The sequence below is a fragment of the Asparagus officinalis genome, chromosome 7 (genome assembly GCF_001876935.1).
Source record: "Asparagus officinalis chromosome 7, Aspof.V1, whole genome shotgun sequence".
NCBI classification, from domain to species: Eukaryota; Viridiplantae; Streptophyta; class Magnoliopsida; order Asparagales; family Asparagaceae; genus Asparagus; species Asparagus officinalis.
The window spans coordinates 97092945-97116466 of record NC_033800.1 but is presented as its reverse complement, the minus strand read 5'-3'; the positions used below and the strand labels follow the sequence as shown (position 1 = coordinate 97116466).

The following is a 23522-nucleotide window of genomic DNA, read 5'->3' as shown; positions in this document are numbered from 1 at the left end:
AGTGATTTTGTTGGAAAGCTTACACAATGTCATAAATGTGTCCAAAAAAATAATAAAAAAGTCAAAACATTGTAGAAAGTGGTGAGGTGGATAACCACTTCTCATTTTGTGTCATAAATACTCTAGTTTACATTATACTATCCAAAAAATATTATACTATCCAAAAAATATAATACTATTATTTTAAGATTCACGGAGATTTCTAACAAAACAATGAACACTCGAATGAAAAGTGGCCCTAATTGACAGATTCTCCTCTCCTCTCCTCTCCCAACCTGCTCTCCCTTCTCTGCTCTGGTTGAGAGAACGGCCGTCGTTTCTAGGGTTTCGTCGCAACAACCAAAATGGTAACATCTCCCTCTTCGTCAAAAAAGTTTTATAGGGTTTCTTCGTCAAAAAATGGTAACATCTTTCCTCAATCTGATCGTTGCTAGGTTCTTCCGGATGACATTGATCTGTTGAATCCTCGGGCGGAGCTCGAGAAGAGGAGGCACAAACTCAAGCGCCTCGTCCAATCCCCCAATTCCTTCTTGATGGTAATTTATTTTTCTCTCAATTGTTTCTCTTCTTGTAATCTAGTATGAGATGCGATCTTAATTGTTTTCTGTTATTTTTGTGGTTTTAGGATGTCAAATGTTAAGGACGCTTCAACATGTAAATCATTACAATTCTCGAAATATTTTGTTGTGCTCTGTGGAAATACTGATTTGTAGTCCGAATTTCTATATGATGTTGGGAAGTTTGACTGACTGGGTGATACCCGAGTCACAATAGGTGGATTATTAAGCCACCCATTGTTTTTGAAGAAGAAAGTACGCCATGTCTTTTGAAAATTTTATGCTGATTACATATTTTCACGGGCATTCAGATTATTATATTTATTATTATTATATTTAGCAAATGTGCATTATGAATTGAGATTTTCCCTTATCGCACAATGTTATTGTTACATAAAAGTAGGTGCCTCTGTGCTACGAACTCCAATTTACTTTGGTTAGGCAGGCACCTCTAGTTGCTAGCTGCAAGCTGCAAGCTTGCGAACATATGTGGCCACATCCATCAAGCATTTCTCTGTGCAAGTGATTGTTATAAACTTTTGAGGCTTTTAGGGATGTTAGACCTTATATCGCTAGAGTCTAGTGGTAAAATGTGAGGTGCTTTAAGTTAGTCCACGAGCAGGGTGATGCAAAAGATATGGAAAAACACAAATGTATATATGGCACATGGATTCATTTTCAGTTATCGTGATTTATTCTTTTTAATATTTTTGTCAATCATGGTTTAATCTGGCCATTATCATCGCAAAATGTTAATCAATGTTAAGGGAAAATTTTATAAGGTGTCAAAAAGAGTGTGTGATATTTTTTCCTTTTCCTTCCACTTGTGTTTTGAAGTGGGATGGGGCTTTTGATAGGTTGATTTTGATCTATTACATGCTTTTACCTGGGGGAGTTCATTTGTCACTTCCCCAAATCATGCCCCCCTTTCTCCTTATAGGCTTGTATTTTAATTTCATAAACTTGTGTTGCGGCCAATAGGTGGATAAGTGTTCAAATGCTTGTGTTCTAGGCATGTCAGTAGCTAGAGCCTAGAGCTACTTAGTGTATGCGTCTAAAAATACCTATAGGTGTTCGTACACAGCTCGAGACAAAGAGAAGGCGATGAACGCCATTATCCAAATCGAAGAGGATTATCCGAGTCAAAGAGGATCATCTGATGCCGATAAGCGCATGAAGCCAAACGGCGAACTGAGTGGCCTGCGCGCTCAACAGTCAGCTCGCGCGCATCAATCAGTTCGTGCGCGTCGGTCAACACGCGCGCGTCAATCAGTTCGTGCGCGTTGGTCAACACGAGCTCGTTAATCAGCTCGCGCGTGTCGATCAACACGCGCGCATCAATCAGTTCGTGCGTATCGATCAACACGCGCTCGACGGTTAGTCCCGCAACGAAGCATACAAGTCAACAAGACGATCAATTACACGAAACAGGAGAAACTACAAGTCCCGGAAAAGTCAGGAAACATACAAGTTCGGCAGAAGCGACGGACCCGCGCAAGCGCAGGTCGGATCTGTCTGACCCGCGCCGCGCAGTCCGGAGCCTGAAACGCGTTTTAGAGGTTTTTAAACGGTTTTTCGTAGGATTTATCTGTTCCAGGGGTTCCTAACTGACTTAATCTCATGTACAAACGTGGTTAGGTCGTTATCAACTGAAGATAAGGCCAAATCTATTGTTCTCATCCGAAAACCCCCCAACCGAAGTCTATAAATACAAGCCTAGGGGTTTATTTCACAGGGGCGGATTAATTATCAAGATGAGGAGGTGCTGCCGAGTTGGAGAGCAAGGGAGCACGAATTTCAGCAAGGGCTAGCGAGATCCCGGCGAATCCCGGCATAAAGAAGGGGCAATTCGAAGGATCTAAAGCCCGTTCCCGTCCGTTCCTCGAGATTAGGCTTGGTCTTAATCTCGAGAAGAGCTATTGATTTCGCTTGGTCGATTTCAATGCTTTAAGCAAATACCTCCTTGGTGAGGTAGGAGTTTTGCCGAATTTTCAGCAACCGGATCTGATCAAAGATGGTCCACGGATAAACCCCGGCACAGGCGAAAACACCTACGCAAGCAGGAGACGATAAACGGATCTTGCGTTTATTTTCAAGAGAATTGTATCTTTTATTTTCATTGTGTAAAGGTCTTATAAAAAGACCGATCTTTTTGAACTTATTGTAACGATCAAAGTTGTAATGAGTTATACAATGAAGAAAATAATTTTCGACGAAAACACTTAGTAGGCGACTAGGGTGGCAAGATCCATTTATATTTATCTAGGAAGTCACTTCCAGTGGTCATTTAGGCCCCCGCATAGACTGCTTGCACGGTGTTTAGGTGGACCGCATGAAGAATGTTTTGCATTAGCAACAGCAATACAATGTATGGCACAATGTGCTACAATTATATTAAGCAAGATAGAGCTTACACTACTTTCTTACTGTGCATAAAATAAGCGCTAAACTACTAAACAACAAATGTTCACCAACGTTGTAACTAACAGTCCACAATTTGGTTATTGTTTGTTAGCTTTTGGTTACTTTTTAGAAAATTGCTCCTTTGACATCTTTTCTCAAGGTTTATCATTGTAAAGACATGAACTTACTGGATAACCCTTATGAATTTGATTTTGTGCCCTTTCTATACAACTAGCCAAGTTTTTCCCTATTCACAAAGTATCCTCGTCCATCCATTTTCTCAAGCCTAACGCTACTCGTCTGCAACCTTTAGTAACCTACATGTTTAACCTCTTTTGCCAAAATATTCACAAATTCTATGGCCATTTCAACTCTCGCAGTCTCGCTTTTTAATTCACCCACCCACATGCACAAGAACCTTATCCTAAATGTTATACTCTATCTTTTACACCATTTCTCTATTCATTCTGCCTTCATTATCATGAAAGGAATTACACATTTCTTATTTGTGTTTGCAGCTGTTAGGGTGGTGCAAGCTAGGTAACTATGGATTTTCAGTTGATTGTGTAATGGCCCCCGCCCGTTACCAATGTGGGCCGTGGGGATATAAAATTTGTGCATGACTTGGCTGTAACATGGAGGGTCAACTTGCTCAAACTTTATATATGCACCTGTATATAGTAATATAGAGTTGCTGGATATGAATATATAATATAAATATAAAGAAACCTTGATAGCAAAGTCCATAGAATATCATAACAATATAAAAGCTAAGGGAATGGACTTAACTTACATAGAGTTATTACAACACTTTATATTATGACACCATAAGTACTTCAAAAAGTGCAAATATAGCAAACTAAGCTTAAGTACTTGCGAGCTTATTCTTCGATGGGGTACGCAGTCTCCTTGCCTTTAATATATTTAATACGTACGCATGGACACAACCACGAATGAGGGGGAGCGAAAGGCTAAGTGGGCAAAAGTAAATCAGGGTACGACCATGAAGAGAAGTGTTAAGGGAAATTATAAGGCAAGCAAATGGAAATGAACCTGTAGATATCAACAATAAATAATCTTGCTCTTAATTCATGATTCAAATCCCTGATCATGAGATTCATCAAATAATAATCATGCATGCCTTCAATAACACACCCACCGACAAGTATCCTCGCGTAAAAAGCAATGTCCTCCCAGGACTCAATACCACTCACCAGTAAATTACATCACTTAAAGGGCACTAAGCCATGAACATAGAATATAAAAAATGGCAACAAATCTCATGAATATTAAAAGTCCCAGATGAGTCAATATTACATATCAAATAATCAAACATTATCATTCGAGACAAGGGAGTCTTCAAAGCAAGAGACAAAATTCCAACATGGAACTTAACGGTATAATATCAAGGTGAGCAACAAGGAAAAAAATATATGACAAGTATTTTAATTTGACAATCAAGCCAGCCATGAATTTCAAATATAAGTTCTATGGAAGCGAGAAAGTATACTATTGAAGTTCTAAAGTACCAAAAATAATGGAAATGGATACCTACACATAGTATTCGCAAGAAAAGAAACAATATGCATTGGACCTTTGTTTTTTTATTCCAATCCGGACAAAATCCCCACTGCCATCCGATATCATCTGAAGGAGTCGGATGCAAGATTTGGCCAGTTCAAGCTAATCGACTCTTAATTTTGACTATTCATCACTGGATTAGATGCTGTGGAGGATAGTCCCGTATAATGATACTGAAATTATGCCTATTTGAAGAACAAGAACAAGCAACAATTAATAAAACAAGTTAAACAAAAAATAAAAAGATTTTTAAAAAATGCTGTCAAAGATTTTTACTAGTATATTTTTTTTCAGTTTTGTGTTTGTCTGATCAGTCAATGATTTAGTTCTAATGAATCTAATCCAGGCATATCAGATTCAAATTTTTGGAGTTAGGTTCAAGAGATGATTAGTAGAGGAAATATCAAGTAATGCATAAGCTTTTCTCTATTTTAAATGTCAAGTAATGGTGAATTTTGGTTTGTTGCTCCACATGTACAAAAGGTTTATATTGAAAATGTAGCAAAAGTATAGAGGCAAGTCATTTTTTAAAAAGTATTAGAAGTCACTTTTATTGCATGTTGCACAAGTGCTGTCTTAAAGTATACATTTTTTATAGCATTGTAGAATAAACAACTCCAATATTATTATACTTACAAATTACCCCTATAATTAAAATTTTCTGCATACAAATAGTTTAAAGTTCTATTTGCAAGAACAGAGAGTAAAGTCTGAGAGAAAATTATGATTCATGATCAGAGACTCAGACTGAACTTTGAAAGAGGAAAGAAATGTCCACATTACTCTCGACGCATCGTTGGTAGCATTGAGCCTAACAAAGGAGGATGGTTGAAGATAGTTAGAGAGGAGGCGGTCGACGGTGATGGAGGTTTGAGGTCAGCATTGGATTGTGCTCAAGGAGCTACTTGTGGTTAGAGAAGTCGACTAGGGAAAGCTTTGGAGGTGAGAGGGAAGCTTTGGAGGTCGCTGATCTTTAGTTCGAGGTGATGGTGAAGACGAGTTAGGGTTTTTTTTCTCTCTTGCCATCAGAGAAGAGATGATACATGGACATGATTGGATTTTGATTAAGGGAATTAGCTTTTATAAGTAGCGGATATAAGCTGGGAAAGCGGATTTTTAACCACTTTAAACCGATTTTTAGTGCCTAGTCGCTCTTTTACGAGTGAAGTGCAACCAACACTCTTCACTCCTAATTTGGCCAAAGCAGAGCGTTCACCTAACACTTCTGCTTAATTTTCTGCTTAAGCACCGCTTCAGACCACTTTTTTCAACACTTGTTTAGAGAGGAGAGCTTAAGAATTTTTTTAATGGAAGTGAGGGAGAGGGGATAGGGTGGATTGGCTTAGGGGAAGAGAGGGTCGGGAGAAATGAGCTCTTGGTTCTCTCTTGCATGCATAACAGAGTGAGAAGGGTTGAGTGACAAAGTGGCTAAGACATGACTTGATCTTAATGTGAAATGGGGTGTATTTCCATTGGAAAATTACACCCATTCCTAAGCTAATGTGGTTGGCCAAAATACCATGGGTGGGCGTGGTTTTGGTTAAAATTTTCTTAAGTTTTGATTAGCTTTAATTAGAGTTTAAAACCATATGTGATTAGCGTTATATGCATAAGATGATGAAAAGACATTATAGTTTGATTAATGGCCTTAATGAAAGCACAGGTAAACTAACATTCTCATGCTCTTAGGTAGCTAAACTCAAGCTATAAGAATTCATGAGTTGCTGATATAGATTCAAGGGTTGATACTGATGACAATTTCTGACTATCAAAAGAACATGGATATTACATATTAGGCTAGTGTTATCTGACTGCTTTGGGGCATGACCTCATCATGCATCTGGCAATGTAGCATGTCGTTAAAGCATTATGCGTCAGATGCAAGATGCTTTGTTCTTGCCTAGGGCTCTTTGCAAGCGTTTTATGCTTCACCTAGGGTGCTTCGGACAACTTGTCTATTAAAAGCTTCAAACCTGACTTCAAGTGGGTGCCAAACTCGGTATCCTATTTTAAAATAAACTTGTTATATTAACCCCCCCACACGAGAGCACTGTTGGCAATGAACATCGATCGATGAGTTTTATTTTTTTCCTACCTTACTGGGTACTAAATCTCAGAATTTGGTATTGAGGATGTTTTATTTACTTTATTTTGCTAAGATAAGTAAATTTGAGTTATAATTTACAAAAACTTGGTGATTGTATTTTTTTCATTAATTTTATCTTCATATTGTTTGTATACTTTTTCATCTGTTGTTTTTATATTATATATACAAATTTATTTATAGAACCAATTTCTAGCATGGTAGTTAACTAGTCCTGTAAGATGTTAATACTGTCTTTTTATAAAATCAGTTTTTGGTAGAGGGTAACTGTTATTCACAATATGAAGTTATTTGTGTGAAAATAAACCACTTATTTATAGCAATTTAAGCAATTTTTTAGATACGGTGATTCTCTAACATTAAATACTATAATTTGGTTGGTGAAATTATTTATCAAAATTCCATAAAAATATTGCTTCGTAACTATTTCCTAATCTTGAGCAATTAGTTAGTGGTGTTCTAGTGTGTGCATCGCCTTGCGTCATGTACATGGGGCGCGTAAAGGGACTGCATCCCACGTTGCACCTTGGATAGGGCAATACTCATTTAAGTTGGTTTGCATGAGTTTTTGGTTTTAAGCTTGGTCATTGGCTTTGTATTGATGAAAGATCATTGGAAAAGGATGGAATAACGGAAATCATTTGACTTAATGATGTTATTTCTCAAGAGGATTATTTTGTAGACTATAAATAACTAGTCAATAAATTTGTTGTTCATTGATGCTTTTGAAGTTATCAGTTCACAATCATTTTTGAAAAAATATAAATACAAGTATTTGGTCTGGGCTTGCATGGGTGAGTCTTACGTGTAGAATAAGTAATATGGAGCGCGTAGCGGGTACTGAACTCGCATCATTAGCTTGGAAGGGTAGATCTCTTTTTTTATATGTGATTTGTTTGGTCTCTATGGGTTTCTTACTTAGTCATATGCATATGTTTCTAAATTGAATTAAATAGAATTTCTTTTGAACTGCTTCTTCTTTTCTATATTTTTGATACTATATTTTTTTATGGATATGAGCATACAAATGGTTTATACCAATGACTTATAGCATATGGATCATTGAAAATTAGATAATCTAAGCTTGGAGCTTTTTCTTCAAATAGTTTGAAACGTAAAAGAAATTCAAAATTAGGGAGTGGAGTTTTATTTGAAATTTTGAAATTCAAAATTCAGATAGTTTAACCACTGGCCTCTCATTTACAATATTCCCCATTATTTATAATATTCTAAGACGAAAAGAGAAAAAGAAAAAGTCCGGCTTTTCGAATGAGTGTGTAGATAGTTTTTATTTCAAAATTTCAGATTCAAAACTAGATAGTTTAACCATCAAACTCTTCTTTATAAGATCCATCCTTTTTGATAATATTTAAAATAAAAAAGGATATAAAAAAGTCGGAGCTCCTTATGTGATCACCTATTGATTTAAAGACTACATTGAGTTAAACCCGTCAACATGAAGCAGCCAAATAAAACATTGCAGCTAGATGAGATATAAGACCTTCATATATTAATTTAATCTAAACAATCTCACGCATAAACCTCTATCTTCTAATGCTTGCATTAGAATTTCAACTTAATTATAAAAGTATACGTTGTTTTAAAATATCCATAAAATAATCTTAAGAATCCAAATATTTATTCCTAGAATAATCTTTAGAACCCATTATAATTTCAATCTAATTTTTAGAAAAAATAAGATACACCATGAAGAATTTGAGATAATATTTCGAGTAATATGTGTAAATGATTTTTTTAGTTTTGCGGATCACATAATATTTTTCATAATAGGAAAGTTTTTAATTTTATAGATCTTTACATGTTATATGTTTTTATGGTGTCGTGTATTCTATTAATATTTTAAAGAGAGACATGTGAATCAGTAACCCCTCTTTACAAAAATCGGTAAAAACATGATATCAAATTAATAAATAACAAACAATTAGACCAATTCATCAATAATATTTGAAGGAAAGACCAATCCATCAACTTTAAATATAATAATTTGACACATATATAAGTTTGCATATATGATTTTAGGGTAAATTTTAGAAAACAACCTCAACAGTGGTGGATGTCTCTGACTCAACTATTTTAATTTGGGAAAAATTCGCCTTAAGTTTGGGCATATTATAAATTGATACTCCCACTCAACTTTGAAAATTAGAGAAAACCTCTACAAATATCTTTACAAAACATCCATAATCTTTCAAAATTTTCTCACCAAACCCCCTCAAAATGTAAAATAACTGAAACATCCTTTTGAAAATCAACTCATTCAGTTACAAAGAAGCCACTAAGCGATAAAAAATATGTTGATCAATTTATAATATTTTTTCCTCCCTTCTATCTTGCTCTTATCCTAAAAAATCAAAGTAATTTTTTTATGATAGTGGTACTTTGTTCTTTTCCTAGTGACCTACTTCTTATATGACATGCTAGACCTAAAAGTGTTAGTTTTCAGGACGTAAAACGAGAAGAGTTAATTGGGTTTTGTAGATTTTCAAGCTTGAGGGGGATTAGCTACGATAGGCTCAGACTTGAGGGGAGCAATCTACATGAGTTTTTTCTCTAATTTTTATATTTAAATTAAATATATAATTATGAGATTTTTTTAATTATAGATATATATAATCTTATAAGAATTATAAAATATTTGATTATTAGAATTTTCTAACTATTAATAGTTTTAATTTGATTAGAATTTTTAGATGAATATAAGATTAGGTGTCCACATGTTATCTTCTAAGAGGATAGAGATACACATGGATGCTTGTGATACGACACATGTTTGTATTTTGTGCCTTTATAATATGACACATGCCATTTTTTGTGCCTTTAGGAGTTCCACCAATTTCTCTATTTATATAAAAGGGGGATATAATCAGCATATATATGGCTATTTTTATTAATGATTTAATAAGTGAACAATTTTGTATTTAAATCGGTTTTTAACTAAACCACGTGTTTCTTAAAGTGCATAACATGTGATAACAAATGTCTTATTTTAGTGATTAAGTGAAAAATTGATTTTGCTCTTAATAATTTCATAATGTTAAGTTTTGTTGAGATGATCATCTTCATTTAGTACATGATTTTTCTACAGAGGTGATTCCTCTTTGTTTTTCTGGTCAATGAAAAACTTTATTCATTCACCAAATCTGAAAATGAGAGTACATCAAGATAGCTTTGAGAGCTGAGGCACATCTTCCCTCCAAATGGAAGAGGAAAACATAAAAATTATAAACTCAACTCTCAATCTCTAAATTCTTCAGGCTTAGGGTTGTTAACCACAATAATTAAAAGAATGAGCTAATTTCCTAAACTATCGACTTGATAGATATTTCCTGCTAGGTAAAGACCCTCTTATTCATTTCAGTCCAAAGAGCATAAATAGAGATGACCAAGACCAATCATTTGATATTTTACTTATAGCCCTTGCCCTTCAACCTATCATTATACCACCTAATAAGATAACTCCAAGAGCATGTCCCCCATTCAAATTTCAACCACTCCATGATGGAGTTTCAGACTTTCATAGAAAAATCACAATGGAAACTTAATATGCTCATGGGTCTCTTCTGCATGATGATTGCAGAGAATGCAACGATTGGCAGTAATCATTGTAATGCCAAACATTCTGTCTTGCGTTAGTAGTTTGCCTTGAACTGTAAGCCAAAGAATGAAGGACTACTTCGGATAGTTAAGGGAACCCCATATAGTAGTATACCATGGGACAATATCAGATGTAGGGGCAAAATCTTATAAAGATATGATAGTTGAATCTTTGAACTTGAATAGCATGATTGAAGAGAATTTTTCGAATTATCAATTCCCTTACTCTTAGAAGTTGTTTCCACATCTGAGTCTCCTACCTTTATTGCAACATGTCATATATCAAACTGCTTCAAATACGTGCCACAAATGAACCCACTTTATCCATAATAGCTCCTTATTTAAATGTACATGCCAAATTAGTCTTAAGGCTATAGCAAAGTTCCAGATTTTTGCAGAATAAATCCCAAGACCCCCATGTTTATGATCATAGCAGATTTTATCCTATGAGACTAAAGCCACCTTACATGAATAAGGAGATCTCCCCACATGAAATTCCTGCATAGCTCGTCAATCTTTATTAAAATCCTTCTAGGTAGGATGTAATTATTAGTCCAGTATACTTGAATTTCCATAATTACTCTCTTAATTAGTTGAAATTTGCATGTATACGAAAGCTTTTTATGATGCATCCAAGATTGAAATTGATTAGATCCCTTGGTGAGCGATGGATTGCAATCAATATAGGACAACCTTTTACTAATCATAGGTACCCCAAGATATTTGATTGATAGGGATTCCTCTGAAACACTAATAACTGACATAATGTTGGCTTTCACATGAGCATCTACTCCACCTTAGAACACAGAGCATTTTCCTAGATTTGCTTCTAAATCAGACACTGCATTAAATCCAACAAGCAATTGTAAAGTTTATGAACAGATAGAGCATCACCTTTGCTCGATAAGAGGTCATCAGCAAAGATTACGTGGTTTAGCTTTAACTTGGCACATTGAGGATGATATTTAAATCCCTTATCCTCATAAGCATAATAAGTCTGCTAGACAACTATTTGATCATAATTACAAACAAATACGGAGAGCGAGGGTCACCTTGCGTGAGCTCTTTTGCATCCTTAAAGAAACCATTAAGTGTACCATTTAGAGCTTAAAGAAACCATTAAGTGTACCATCCAGAGAGAGAGGGAGGGAGGGAGGGAGTTGCATTGTCGAACATGATCTAATTGGTCATTTTAACAGGAATCTAAACCCAGATAACATAGCCTTCAAGAGGCCAAATTTAACAGTATCAAAAGCCTTTCTTATGTCAATAGAGCATGATCCTAGGAGAAAGATTCCTTCCATAATGTTTGAGGAGATCATGAGCTAACAATATAGTTTATTATCAATCTCCCTTGTACAAAAGCAATTTGTGCATCATTAATCAACTATCCTATATCATGTTGTATTCTATTTGCCCAGAGCTTAGAAATAATCCTATAAAAACAATTGCATCAAGCAATTGGTCTGAAATTGAAAGCAATTTAAGGGCAATGCACTTTAGGAATAAGAGTAAGGGAGGTGGAGTTAATCATACCATGGAGTTTGCTATCTTGAAAAAAACTCCACGTCAAGGGAAATTTTCTCACCAACAACAAACCAAGCTGGTTTATAGAAGGATGTACTAAAACTATGAGGGCCAGAAGCCTTGTCATCAACCATAGGGAAACCTGCACTTTTAATTTTATTTCTTGGGACAAACTCATCTAGCTTGGCTGCTTGAATTGAAGAGAGACAAGGACATTGTGGATGACATAATATCTGGATTAGGAACGAGGACAACAACACCCATAAGCCCCTTGTAAAAAGAAATCAACTTCAGAATAATTGCTTCCTATTAGTTAGCCTAGAACCCCCAACATGATACAAGATCATAGCTGACAGCTGATAGGGATTAGTTACAAAATTTTTTTATATGAGGTTTTATCATTTAATTAGACAAATTGTTTGATGAATTTTCAGCGAGTTTGGATAAGATTTCCATTTTAGAGATCATTTGATCTTAGCTTTAGGATTAGCTAAGATAAGACTTTAGTTTAGAGATTATGTCTTATCTTCAGGATTAGTTTTCCTTTTCTTATAAATATATGTATTTCTCTTGAAGGAGAGAGACGATGATTTATGAATTTGAGCATTTGAGGAATGATATATTCTGTGAGAGATCAGTTGTCATTTTTGCATGAGTTGCAAATATTGTATAGGGTATGTGATCTGCCATCCACCCATTTGTCTTGTATCTATCTCTTATCTCAGCCATGAGATATAGTCCTACGTTGGGTGTTGATTGAGTGATTGAATGGTTTAAATGATGGTTCTTAAGAGCAAAGTGTAACATTGACTAGTTAATTTGATAGTAGATTGAGCCAAATCATGTATTGCACTTCATGGGTTCTAGGACTTACATGGTGCCAACAGGCTCGCTAGCCCGGGGCATGACAAATGGTATCAATGTAGTTAGCCAGTCGGAAATATGGTACTAAGTGCTATACATGATTAAGAGTTACATCACATGAGTGTAGTGGGAGTTACTTCTAGAAGCCTGTAGGAACTACCTTTAGAGTCCACATTGCCTGCCTAGTTGTGATACTTGACGGACCAATTGTCATGCTGCGATGAGGACGTTGTGTAAGTAAGATGGGGTGATTGTGATACTAAAATTTAGTCCCACATCAGATATTGATTGAGTGATTGAATGGTTTAAATAATGGGTCTTAAGAGCCGAGTGTATCATTGACTTGCCAATTTAGCTGTGGATTGAGCCAAATCATGTGTTGTACTTTGTGCATCTTAGGACTTGCATTGCGCCAACGGGCTCACGGGTGTGGAGCGTGACAAGCCATCTACTAATTAACCCTAACCTCTAGTCAAGAGAAACACTGAACTCTATTCTCACGAAAACAATAGTTCTCAAAATCACTGTTCATCCCTCCTTCCCTCCCCCTTCGTCAGGCTACAGTCACTCCCAAGGGTACCATCTTCATCATCTTGCTTAACCACGATCATTAGCAAGACCTTCGATCTGGCCACCTTCTCTGCCTCTATCAGACACAACATCGACGGCAACTAGATCACCTCGACCCCAATCTTCAGCAAGCCAGAACTCAACTAGAGGTCTGTGACAACTTCACATTGTCGCTGTTTGAGATTACAAGCCATCTAGCAATGATTACAGGTCCTCAACACCCTGATTTCTTTTTGAACAGACCTATTGCAAGTACACAATGTCTATTTGAGTGCTCTTTTTTGGATTTGATTGTTGTTTGATGATGTAGGTACTTGATGGAATCATCCTAAGGCGCTTGAACCAGTTGTTCAAAAATCTCATGTGATATTCTCAACCAACAGCGAAGATCCAATTAACATTTAGGGCTAGTGCAGATTTGTACGACGTATCTTGAGTTCCTCACACCTCTGGTGAATTCTAATCACAATCAGTGATTTCAATTGATTAATTTTGCATCGCTATAGATCTTTAGGAACTTATAATTACTTTTTGATTACAATGATAACTATAGATCTCATTGCTTGTATTTTGCATTATTTAGATTACATTATCAATTTAGTGAGTCACTATTAGTTTTTGCATTCATATATAAACTCATTCATCAAGTTAGCGTCTGAGATTAACTTCATCCGATTTTTTGCTTGAATCACTATTGCATTTAGACATCCCTAAGCGTCTTAAGCTGCATCAATGATCCTGTTTTGGTGTGGTGCCTCCTGGTTTTTTGGTAGAGTGAAAAGTCTGGAATATTTATCCCCATATGCGCTCTAACCAATTCTGGCTTTTTGCTGGAAATAGGATAATTCATGGCTGAGAGATTTGTTATAATTAGACAAATGTTTTCCCCCCTTTTGATAAGACTTGCATTGAAGACGTCATTTTAGGATTGAATGTCTTCCAAGACATCTCTTTGAACTTGGTCACTAATGATCGAGAAACTCTCTTTATTAAGAGTCATAAGAGCATCCTTGAGCATCTCAATTTATAACAAACAGGCATAGCTATCCCTTTTTAACTCCAAGTATCAGAAATAGTAGACATATAGCTAGGATGCTAGGTCCATATTTTAAAAAACTTAGCTATCCCTTTTTAACTCCAAGTATCAGAAATAGTAGACATATAGCTAGGATGCTAGGTCCATATTTTAAAAAACTGAAAGGTTTTTTACCGTGAGCAAGATCCTCAAATATGGAAATAACAGCTGGTGAGTGATCTAAAAATTTAGGTGAGAAATTTCAGCATGGCTAGAAGTATTGGATTCAGTTGTCATTTACACTATCCAATCCACTTCACACTCTAGTACAAGGTTATTGATAGCGGATAGTGTCGCATAGCAGTGAGATATCACTAAGGTTATTTGGGGCTATAGCGGCAAAATAGCACAAAAAGTGCAAAGTCAGATAGCGGTCCAGTTTAAATATGTATAAATATTTTAAAAAATTAAAGAAAAATCTAAAAGTTCTACAAATGCATATTTGATTATTAATAAAGATCCTAAAGAGGAGGAAGAGAACTTGGTGAGCTTCAAGTTGGTGGAGGCGGCGTGAGAGGCGGCCAGAGATGGGAGTTTTGGAGTTGATGTGGACTAGTCGGAGAATGAGAAGTAGGGGTTGAGGTAGAGGGTAGTCTAAGACTTGGGGTTTGAGGTGTTGTAGTGGATCTAAAGATCCCATTTTGGAGAACAGAAATGGAAAGGAGGTCCAGTCTAAGGTAAAAAAAAGCTCTACAAAATCATAGCATAGAAAAGAATACTTAAATGAAATATTGGGAGTAAGGTAGGAATAATTCTAGTTAGAAAAAAATGTATTACTTACATTATTTTTCACTCAAGATTGGGTTTTTATACCAGGTGTTATTCCCAAGGCTTCAGGGGGTATTCATGTTTGGCATATGCCTGCCCTAACCGAAATCTCTGGAGATGATTCCATGCTATAGTTCGGTGGAGGAACTTTAGGACACCCTTGGGGAAATGCACCTGGTGCGGTAGCTAATCGGGTAGCTTTAGAAACATGCGTACAAGCTTGTAATAAGGGGCGTGATCTTGCTCGTGAGTAAGGTTATCGATAACGGATAGCGATGTGTAGCGGTGAGGCATGGCTAAGACTATTTGGGGCTATTACGGTAAAATAGCGGTAAAAAATACAAAATTAAATAGCGGTCTAATTTAGATGTGTAAATACCAAAAAAGATTAAAAAAATTTAGAAAATCTAAAAGTGTATATTTGATGATTTAAAGAGATCCTAAATATGAAATAGACATGTCATCGTCACATAATACCAAAGACGATCGGAGGAAAAGTCAAAGAGTTGTCGTCTTCGAGAAGATGAGCTGAGTGGTGAGAGAACTACCTTTGGAGGAGCTTACGGTGAAGGATGTGAGAGGAAGTGCTGAATTAGGTGCCAGATGCTATGAGACGTGACGGGAGCATGCTGAAAATCGCGGGAGACGGTGGAATGCAATGGTTAAAGGTCGGGTTTAATTAAAAAAAAAACCCCAAACCGCTTTTAAATAGCAGTCAAAAAGCGGATTTTGCACGCAATCGCCCGCTATTTACCGTTAAGGCGCGCTATTGGCTGTTTTTGCGAACGAAAAGCGCATATTCCGTAATATGTCATCGCTATTGGGCAATAGCATAGCGGGAAGGGACCACAAACGTTATTAGCGTTGTTATTTCGGGGTTATTTACCACTATTTATAACAGTGCTCATGAGGGTAATGAGGTCCAATATTAAAATCATTTCAAAGGTTTTTCCCTTTGTACATGTCAACAAACAATTAGAAATACCTCAACTTTTTTCAGAACAGGTCCGAGTCAAATAGCAATGATTCGAAGCACTTCTTTTTACATTATACTATTTCGGAAACCCAAGGACTCGCTCGTGTTGTAGTCAGAGAGGGAGAGGGAGAGGTTGAGATGGAGTAGTCAGAGAGGGATAGGAAGAGGGTTGCTTGCGGCGAAGTTAGTGGAGGCAGAGGAGAAGAGGCGGCGGAGTTGGTGGGATTAATGGATTAGGTTTCTTTTTTTTGTTCGTCTTTTGAGAGTGAATCAGAGAGAGGAGAGAAAAACGAAGCTAAGGTGTTTTAGTTAATTACGGGCCGGGTGCCGGTCAGGTTTGAGTCGGATATTATACTAAGAATCCATAATGAAAAGCGCTATTAAGCGCTAAACGTTACTATGGCGAGCAAATAGCACACAGAGCGCCATCTTCCGCCGCTTTCGTGGGTATTGTTACGGTAGTGGGCGCTAACGCAATTTGCGGCTCTATAGTGGCGATATTGGGTGCTATTTTCAACAATGTTCTAGTACTGGCATCTTTTTAATTAGACCAAGTGTCGTAACAACCAATTGTTTTCAAATGAGAAATATCACAATTTTCAACGAAGTATTGGAAATCAGCAGTATCTACATCAGTTAGATTGGCTCCCCCATTTTTGCCTCACTTGAAATCATAGAATTGAAATCACCATATAAAGCCAAGGAGAATTGTTAAAAGAAGCTTTAAAAACTAGCAGATCCCTCTGCATCTCCTTCCTTCCCTCAGCATGATTATAGCCATGGATGGATGAAATAAAACAGGAGATTCTACCATCTAAGGATTTGACTGAGAACCAATATAGCGCACATGAAGTTGAATAGGATCCCACAGGATCCAAGCTCTCCCACTATCAGTCATGTTTGCATTAGATAACCAATTCCAGCCAGTTTCCTCACAATGATAGGCAGTTTTGCATCATTTATTTTTGTTTACAAGAGAGTCAAAAAGGAAATGTTATATTACTGAATAAAAAGCTTTACTGAATGGTGCTTTTCGGGTTTATTTAACCCCCTTACATTCCAACAGGCTAGATTCATAAATGCATACTGCCGCCTCTATTAATACTAGAGGAATCAAAGGTATTGACATGATTATCAAGAGGCGAGAATCTGCTACCTTGATTTTGATGACTACTAGAAGTAGAAGCCCACACTTGTTTTCCCCCCTAAGAAGCTGACTCCAAATATCATAAGTCATTCCTTTAGTAGCCCCAACAAACTCCAAGTGAACATGTACAGGTTCAGAATTATCTGATATATGCATAGAATCAGCATCATGCATAGCAGTACAGTGTGCATGCATATGTTCAGAAACGTGCACATGATCTGATACAAACATTCTCTGGTGTATTCAACATAGTAGCAGGTTTGACTTGACATGCACTGAATTAGATGGCACTTGCACATTAGATTATGGTATCTGCCTTCGCATATCAGCATCAGAAGCAGATTCCATATTAGGACTTTGCACATCTACTCCATTAGGAGGATTAACATGATGTTTAGCTACAGGGACCCATTTCTGAACCATGGGGTGTTTTCTCCAGAAAGAGGTACCATGACCTACCACTTTACAAGAATCACACGTTCTTGGCTTCATCTCATAATTTGTCTTCCTGATATAACTCCTTCCATCAGCTCCTTATATGGTAATTTGATTAGGGAGGGCAGAGGGTAGCTTAACCTCAATTAAGACTGTAGCATAAGCTTGTCTTTGTGTGCTGTAGCCATGAGCTTATCAGAGGCAATTGGCTTCCCAATCACACTTGCTATTTTACTCAGGCCTCCACAAGTTGAGTTTAAGATTGGCAATTGCACCCACATATGGTAAATACAATCTTGAATTTACTCAATATCTTCCTCTAGAGGCCATGGCTTCAATAGGAGGGGGGATAAACACCAAGGTCCTGAATCAAGAATACCGCCCCTTTCCTCTTTGCTTTTAAACTTGAAAAGAAAGCAACCAGCCTTCAGTAAACATACTTCACGGGAAGCAATTCCAGCCCAAAACTTATTCACAAAGGTTTCCATAGCCTTGAACTTAGCGTTTAGTCCTATTACATGCCCAATTAATGAATGTTCCCATAAGGAGATTCCTTCCCTCCATTCATCATTAGTAAAACTCACAGTATCAGAAGCAGCTGAAGGAACAAAATTAGAGATCAAGGCCACTCCCAGATTTCATGTTGTCAGCAAAAAGACTAGCCTAACTCTTATTCTGATTAGTGTGAGCATTAGAAGTATCCATAGCATTAATATCTGGATTACCTTTAGCAGAATCATCCAGAAAAGCAGTAAATCCCCCATTGTTATTCTCGAATGTAAAATTTGATCTATTATTCACATTAGAATCAGGATATTTGGCCAATGGAACAGTAGAATCAGCTGAGTTAACATTTCAATTAGGCATGAAACAGCAGCGGTGTAGTAGGTGAAGGATTCTTCAAAATCTCTGACGGGATTCCCTCATCACTATCAACACAATCAGCCATGAAACCCTAGATGAAGATACATGAGAGGGTGACTTACTGAGATTTTGATCTTGAAATCCAGACGCCACTGTCTGGAGCAGAAGTGGCTTGAGAAGCAAAAATTGGGGTAGAATTATGAAGAAATTAAGCAATTAGCTTTTTTATTCTGTATCCCCTTAGGACCCATGCTCTCCATAATCCATGAGCTGAAGCATTCATCGTTCTGGACAAAATCTGGATCAAATTGGTCAGAAGGAGATTGCGAACTAGGATTCAAAGTCCAATTTGGAAGAGTTTCTTGCTACTATCCCCCCTCCCCACACACACCCACCCACCCACACCCACACGATTTTCACGATGGAGGTGTACATTAGCAAGGAGGAAGTTGGTGGTTCCTGTTAATGATTAAGTGAATGATCTTGTAATTTAATCATTTTCTGCAAATTGAATCTTTCAAATAAACAACATTATTCTGAGTGGTGGTGGTATTTAGTGCTGGAAATAACTTTTTTGCTACTACTATATAATAATAAATATTTAAGTTAGTAAGTAATGTGTACAATTTTTTTTCTATTTTTCAAGCAAGTTGTAAGTAGGGGTGGAAGTGAACCAAATAATTAACAAATAGTTCGATAATTGTTCGAGTACTATTCGGTCATATTCGATTCGGTAGTTCATTTACCACTGAACAAATATTTTTTAGTATTCGAGTTTACTAACAAATATAATTTAACCAGATGTATCTTCGATTCGTTTGTCTATCAAATATTCGTTTAAAATTTGATCAATTATTATTTGTATTATTTCACATATGATGTCATATTTTTAACCTATTTACCATTTATACTAAAGTTTTATGTACTGATTTTAAGACTTAAACTAATCTTAAATTTATTTTCTAATGAAAATTTTGATTTAAATATACATAGATTACATATTATAAAGGAATATTTTTTATTTATGAATTTAAATATCATTTGAAAATCAAATTCTTTAGCGGGATAAATATACTTTGATATTCGAAAAGTATTCGTGAATATTCATGAATATTTATCAAATACCAAGTATTCGAGTTCGTATTCGAAAAACTCCATATATTAATATTAGAGTTTGCATTCGAATTCGATAATTTTAAACAAATACAAATACGAACACTTTAGTATTCGATTCGATTCGATCATTTACCACCCCTAGTTGTAAGTAGCGGTTATTAGATAAAAATTTTATTATTTCTTTTGCAGGAAGCAATTTTATTTCTCTTTAAAGTTCATATTTAGCCTTTTAATTACTGATAGTTTTCTGATGTTTTTGTTAAAAAGATATTTTGGATAAATAGTAATAAAATAATTAATGTATCTGTGATAACTGATAACTGATAACAAAGCACATTGGAGCCTGGAGATAGTTTTATGCTATTCTAGTTGGACGTTATGGTTAGTTTCTGAAATATTGTATGAGTATGGGCAAAAAACGAACATCAAATGCTTGACTAGCATTGTAGGGTAGGTTCTTCTAAGAGGCGAAGATGGTGTTATGAATGCTCGTCTACTGCAAAAACAACCCATAATCATTTTTAAGAATCATTTAGCCAAAAACAAAAATGGGACACAAGCCAAGAAATGCAAATGTAAGAAAGCAGTGATAACTAGACTACAAGAGTTATACTACTTTCGTACTATAAGACCCAAAAATGTGGCATCATTTCTTGAGATTACAATAAGAAATGATGAGTTTTTATGGACCTCACATTTTTGTGTCTTGTAGTATAAGATTAGTACGATTCTTGTAGTCTAGTTAGTATTTTCCAGGATTAGATTAAAGCAAAGGGGCCAAAAGTGATTGGAATATTTACAATCTCCTTCAGATGTATGAATAGTGTAACTGAGGCTTTAGTCAAATGATCGACAATGTGTGGTTGTATAATCTTGGGTATGCTATATACTAAATGTCATCCGCACACTAGTTTTCAATTGTACGATCAATTGCACAAAATAATGAAGAAAGTTGAAAACAATTGTAGATAGTAGATATGTAAAACAAGGCAAATAGTGCAATGCATGTTTCATTATTTAGAGATTATAAGCTAGTGGATATGATATCATTGAATGATAAGCAGATTTTTGAAGTAAGTTTGTTTTTTAGCATGCTGGGCACTGGATGGAACAAATTTGGCTGAAATGCGAGTGCTAATTAGTAAAACATTATGGATGAAACGTGAGCGCTAATGAGTAAAACTAATGGATGGAATTTGGGCATTAATGTCGATTTATACTACTGTTTGATGAATGAAATGCGTAGATTAGTAGGCATTTATATAAGAAATGAGCGAAAAAGTTGATAAATTTCTTATTGAGGTCTGGGAATTGCATTGTTTAATGTTGAGATAGTGGGTATTGTCTCCCCACAATCCAAGCTTATGAAGGAAATGTGCTGTGAACAACTAAGTCGGTCATGTAAAGGATAGGTGACATCAAAATAGCAGGAAAGCAACATCATATAATGCAGCTGTATCAAATTAGTTGAAGTTTATTACATCTTTTGAGAGATTGTTCTTCCTAATTTGCATATTTGTGCAGAAAGATAAATGCTAACCCAAGTAGTCTGGTTTGGGCTGCTTGGCATGTGGAGTTTACTAGAAAGTTTAGAAACGTTCGAGGGATCTTCAACAAAATTCTTATAATCTATATTTGGCACATCGATTTTAGGAAAAAGAAAAAAAAAAGCTGGCAATTAAAGTTTATAGTTTCTATGGACCCATATACCACAAAGAAAACATCCCAAAAAACTTTCCTCCTGCAAAGGAGGAAAATCCTGGGAAAAAAGCTCCTCCATGTTATCTAACTTTTTCTCTTGAATATTCCACTCTTTACCACTGTTATAAATAGCGGTAAATAGCGCCGTAATAGCGGCGCTAATAGCGTTAGCGGTCCCTTCCCGTTACGCTATCACTTAATAGTGGTGACATACTATGGAATGTGTTTTCCGCTCACAAAAGCGGCCAATAGTGCGCTATAGCGGTAAATAGCGGGCGATTGCGGGCAAAATTTGCTTTTTGATCAATATTTAAAAGCGGTTTGAGGTTTATTTTTTAAATTAAACCCGACCCGCAACCACTACATCCCACTGCCTCCCGCGATTTCTGGCGTATTCCTGTTGTCTCCCATAGTCTCCGGCACCTCCCTCAGCACTTCCTCTCACCTCTTCTCGCCATGAGCTCCTCCTACTGCAGTCCTCTCACTCATATTCTCGAAGACGACGACTCTTTTGACTCCTCTAGTCATCTTCGTATTATATGACAGTTACATGTCTATTTCATGTTTAGAATCTCTTTAAATCATAAAATATGCACTATTAGATTTTCTAGAATTTTCTATAAATTTTTTGAATATTTATATATATCTAAATTAGACCGCTGTTTGACTTTGCTCTTTTTACCGCTATTTTGCTTCAATAGGCCTAAATAGTCTTAGCGATGCCTCACTGCTACGCGACGTTATCCGCTATCGATAACCTTGCTCTTTACTAAATTAGAGAGAAATATGCAACAATTGATATCATGTCATCTAAGACATCTAAGACCTCAATTCAACTTCCTTCCTAATGCTAAATAAAGCAAATAACATAGGATTCACACTTTCTCTAGTTTCCAATGTCCATAGAAACTAAGAATCTCCCTTTCTTCTCTTCAAATTCATATGTGAAATACTCTTTTTTCATTGTTAGGAAGGTCTTGTGATTCAAAAAATTGTGGAGGCTTCTTTGTTTCCTCCGCTGACTGTTTTGTGGGTTGAACTACTCTTGAAACCACTAACAAATGGTTAGAAGACACCCAGCCTTGGCGCCTTGATGACCCTCCAATGCTTTAGTTTCATGAAGATGAAGAAGGTGGAAATCTAATAAAAAATAAATATGAAATTAGACTTAGGGTTTTCTTACCAAGATTACCTCTTCTTCTACTAAGTTGGAGCAGTGTTTTTATAGGCGCATCCAAGTGCGCACCTCAGGCGTTGGGCGCTTCGGTGCAGTGGCATAGCGCCTCGCAGCAGGTGCGGGGAGATACGCTTGCGTCGAGCGCACGCCTGGAGAGCACCCCTCAACGCCTTGCATGCTCGTAGAGGTGATCGCCTCAGTTAACTGCTCGCGTTTTGATTTTTTTTTAAAGTTAGTCCAGCGGGTTATCGAGTAAAAACCCGATTCCCACTTAAACTCAAATACTTATAACTCTACCCAAAGAAAAATCTAGATGTTAGGGCTCGCCCTTTTTCTCTTCGATCTCCCTACAGCGCCTCTCGTTTTCACAAGTCAGCAGCGACAATCGACGGAATCAGCGACGGCGAGTAGCAGTCAACATTGAGGTACATTCTTCCCTCTCTTTGTTCTCTTGAAAGATTCCACACTCAAGTCACGAGATGAAATTGTGAAAATTAGTGAATAGTGAACAGTAAAGTATTGTGAACACTAACTATTGGATAGTTTAAGTATTTTCTGAAGCAGTCTGCATCTAGAGTTGTTAAAAAATGTTGTGCTCAAAAGTATCTGGCTTCATTTTATTTTAATGAAAATGTATGTGTTATTAATGTGGAGAAGCAACTTAATACTTGGTGTAGACAATCGCACTTGCTGACTAACATATAAAGAGAGAGTAAGTGGAAACTAACATATAAAGAGAGATTAAGTGGACTTTTGTCTCGACTGTTAATTGTTGTTGTTTTATTTTATTTTATTTTATTTTTGCTTGCTCTTGATTGCTAACTGTTTTTTTTCTTTGGCAGTATAATTGTTAGTGATGCAATACAGTAAATACACTAGTATGAAAGTTTGAATAATTTTGTATATCTTCAAAATTTTTGTGGTCTGGAGTGCGCCTCGCTTCGCTCGGGCGCGCGCATCGCATTGCGCCTTGCACATGTGCGTGTAAACTGACTTTGCGCCCCGCATTACGTCTCACGCATTGAAAACACTGAGCTGGAGA

The 23522-nt window shown here is 36.4% G+C and overlaps 1 long non-coding RNA gene across 1 annotated transcript in view; it reads left to right on the top strand.

Moving 5' to 3' along the window:
• The window catches only part of LOC109850511, a 24796-nt gene continuing 1500 nt past the window's right edge, over nucleotides 227-23522 (top strand). Inside the window, exons 1-2 of the long non-coding RNA XR_002249452.1 lie at nucleotides 227-347; nucleotides 435-536. This is a non-coding gene — a long non-coding RNA (uncharacterized LOC109850511). The remainder of the gene's footprint in view (nucleotides 348-434; nucleotides 537-23522) is intronic.